Genomic DNA, 3930 nt, shown 5'->3' on the forward strand with positions numbered 1-3930 from the left:
CAATAATTGTTTCATTTTTATTAAAAATTTAAATGCAGTAATGTACTCCAATCAAGGCTGATATTCCTTTGTTATGTACGTCATTAATTTCCAAACAATATCTAATCTTTTTGTTCTGTGGCTTCAACATATTTATCATCTCATCAATATTAGCACCACAGAGTACTGAGTTTCGAGATCCTCACAATAGTCGTTCTCAAAATGATATTTTTTTTTATCAATTTAGCTTTGTTAAGGTAAGATATTTTATTGACAATCTAACATTAATATGCAAAGAACATGTACATTAGTACGAAATGTAAAAAAAAATTGTGGTGGGGGGGGTGCGAATTGTTTTCTTCTTGGTAGGGGGGGCATGACAGGAAATAATTGAGAACCACTGGTCTAGTCACACACCAGCTCGGGTTCATTCCCTACCAGAGAAATGACATTCCATGTCCCCAGAGCTAGGCGCTTTATGTTGCCGGGGATTGGACTGCCTTTGACTGCCTCCTAGCTCAAAGGAAACCCAAATTCTTTGGTCCCGCCCACTGGTAGTGAGCCGAAGCCCTTGTATTAAATAATAAATAAATACATAAAATAAAAAAATTAATAAATTTAAAAAACGGACCGATCCACTGCTTGGGTTAGTTTGACCCACCTTGAGATCCGTTCCCACTCAGTGACAGTGTCTACAAGCCACTGCCACCAGGCCAGTGAACCGACATCCAGGCAGTGACAAAAAACGTGATCAAATTACATTGCTCATCATAAGGTGTTTGTGAGACGCTCTTTGTATGTTTCCTCAATTAAGACCTGTTTTCCATTGGTGTATTTGAAAAAAGTGGTGAACCTGTTAAATTCACTACAAAACGTTAAGAAGATGAAAGTAATGTTTGAAGGAATATTATTTTTCTATCGACATGCCGGCGGGCGGGCACAGATAGAGAGTGATAAAGCAGCACCACCCGCGCGGGGCGTGCTGACGAAAAGGCAAGCGCTCCTCCTCTCATCGCGTCCTTATTAAGACAGAAAAAAGAAGCTGTTGAATTTGACCTATTCGCAGTTCGAGCAGGTGCTTAACGCTGGAGAATATCACCACTTCGAAGTTCGAACTGCTGTTGAAACGGAGAGGTAAGTGTTTTTCGTTTGTTTTTATTCAAAACATGCCTCGAGTGCATTTGTTCATGGTTAGAGATAGTTGTGTGGAAAACACTATACAAAGTAGCACCATGGATGTGGGCCTACAACACTGGCCTAGCAAACATGTGCTCCTACATCGACATAATTGACGAGCTCCAGTTAAGCATTGAATAATTATAAAACGTCATGGTGCTTTTACTCATTTAAAGAACTAAACCGACGCGTATTTTCATCCGGTGGTCAGGTTTGCATTGAATGTGAGCACGAGGGACGCTAGCTTGTTGCGTTAGCTTTGCGGAGCTAACAGCTTGCACTTTTGTTATAGAACAACAGAATGCAAGTACCATGATAATTTCTGTCATTAATTTTTGTGTAAGACACGATGTTCACTGGTTAATTACATGATTCTTAAAGCAAAGGTTACTGTGAATGCAATTTTGGTAAGATTTTTGTAGTCACACTGCATAAATCTGTCTGTCTGTTGTTTAAACTTCAATATAAACTATTATGGTTGAAATCATTAATTGGGATGGAGGGATTGATATTTTTTTAATTTATAATTTATTTTTCTTACACTGATATTGTTAAAACTCCATTTAGCCTATAGTATTAATAATTCTCAACACAAAACTGTCTTTTTTCTTTATAGAATAAACAATGCCTTCCCTGAGATGCAGGAAGTCCCCAAAGCAGGATACTATTGAACATGCAGTCAAGGGTCTGGACAAGACTGCAGAGTTAGAAGCGAAGTATATAAACTCATTTAAAGGTATGATGTTAACGCTTTTGCTAAGATATATTATTGTTTTCTGATAACCAAGCTGACATCGTTTTTTAAGTGGTTATTTTACATTAAGAGTGTCTTGACCTTTTCTTTTGTCAGTTTCAAGTTATTTCAGTGAGCGTGAAACCTGATGGTAGGAGTTCTGTCTAAATTAAGGCTGTACTTGATGACGCCCTCCGGCATTTTTATACCACAATAGACCAGTGAACAAGTCCGATATTGATAGTCTAGTGTAAAGCACGTTATACGTCACAGAGATCACGTGACGCGATCCAATATGACTGTGTATACAGTGTATGTCATTGTTATGAAACTAAATAATCTTAAAGTTTTTTTTTTACGTAACCAGGTGCCATTGACATTTGTACTTTCAGTCCTAATACATACTGGCTAATGCAATGCTGGAAAATGAATTTTGGCTGGTCTGTTCCTTTAAAATCATAAAGAAGGGCTCTGCTCTATCCCTCACAAGAAGCAATGTTTCAAACCACCCTACATTAGTATAGTGGCCCAAATGAATATGATGACTCCTTATTTGTGTGCTTAAAAATATGACGAAGCTATCTTGATTTCCCTGTTAACTAGGTCGAGGAGTATTTACCAAGGCCCCTTTCAGGAAAGACGACTTTATTCTTTATTATGGAGTACAGAGGAAAATTGATAGATTCTGATAAATCTCAACGCAGGAAGATGGATGGAAGAGGCACTGTCTTTTTGTTTGACTTCCGCCGGCAAGAAAAAACTTGGAGGTGAGGCAAAGATTGAGATGTTATCTTATTTTTGTTTTTATTTAAAAAAATAAACACATACTCATCCCATAAGTGTTTGGGGAAAAATCATTCTCTAAGCAAAAATGTATACCGTATTTTCGCACCCAAAAGACGCGCCGTGTCAAAGGGCGCAACACCTGTTGAGGCCGCTATTTCTGTCTTTGTAACATATACTGGACGCACCGCCTGACAAGACGATAGCACAGCTGCTGTTAGCATAGCATGAACTTGGCAGAGCTGCCCACACTGACACAGCCGATAGCAGCCTACTATGCCCCAATAACATGAGCAATCACCCCATTGTTGCAGCAGACGCCAAGTCTCTATTGACAATAGCTGACAATGGCTCAGGCCAATATTAGGTGCATTGGCAATAGCCTACAAAGCAACGTCAGGGGAGGGACTTGGCTGCTCACCACACTCCTTAGAGTCACGGTTTCAAAAAAAAATAAAAAACTCATCATACAAGCAAACAATGAAACATAGAAATAAGATTAACACAAACATGTATCTCTCATGCCATCAATATACCCAAAAAAATGAAAATAATACAAAAGCCACTCAGCCTTAGCTAATTCAAGCAATGCATTCTGGGAGCAGAGACCCACAATCCCATAGCTGTTTAGAGAGATTTGCATGGCTGTTTAAAGAGATGTGCTGTTATGCTTTGGACTTTTTGTCTGTTGTCTAAACCTGGGACGTTTCTTGCTTGCAATAACATAAATGATAAGACAGACTAAAACATTGTGGACAGCTGCCCTTTGTCCAGCTTTTTCCAACACCATCACCCAAACATTATAGTCAGATGGTGTATTTGTCACGGTCGATTGTAAGCATGGACAACTCACTCTTTGCCCAGCAGGGTGTGCTAACATGCACTTCCAACAGCTCGTTGATGACAAGGGCTGATGGACGTGAGTGGTACTTTGTCCATTTAATGGACGCATCGACTGACAGGGCGCTTTGTTTGCTTATGACTGCGAAAATACGGTAATTACTTTTATTCATGCGTTGAATCTGTACAAATGAAAATATAGACCATGAAGTCTCAAAGACAAGCTGTTAATAGGGTCTGATTCCAATAGAAATTTCTTGTATGATTTGATTTAGAAGATTTAAAAATTGTGGATTTCCTATTTTTATGTTTTGTGTACACAAGATTGTCTCAAAGATTAATTTCTGACATTGATTGAATAATTGTTTTTTTTTTTTTTAAATCTATTTTAAGTGTTGATGCCGCTCAAGAAGATGGCA

The 3930-nt window shown here is 38.5% G+C and overlaps 1 long non-coding RNA gene across 1 annotated transcript; it reads left to right on the forward strand.

Annotated features, from left to right (window-relative positions):
- The first annotated feature begins 965 nt into the window (after positions 1–965).
- LOC148315115 (uncharacterized) lies at positions 966–2635 on the forward strand. The gene is made up of 3 exons (XR_015841259.1): positions 966–1113; positions 1772–1891; positions 2492–2635. It is a non-coding gene; the product is annotated as an uncharacterized LOC148315115 (long non-coding RNA).
- Positions 2636–3930: the final 1295 nt, after the last annotated feature.

This window comes from Idiotropiscis lumnitzeri, unplaced genomic scaffold (genome assembly GCF_059441095.1).
Source record: "Idiotropiscis lumnitzeri isolate Australia: NSW breed Sydney's pygmy pipehorse unplaced genomic scaffold, RoL_Ilum_1.0 HiC_scaffold_119, whole genome shotgun sequence".
Classification (NCBI taxonomy): Eukaryota; Metazoa; Chordata; class Actinopteri; order Syngnathiformes; family Syngnathidae; genus Idiotropiscis; species Idiotropiscis lumnitzeri.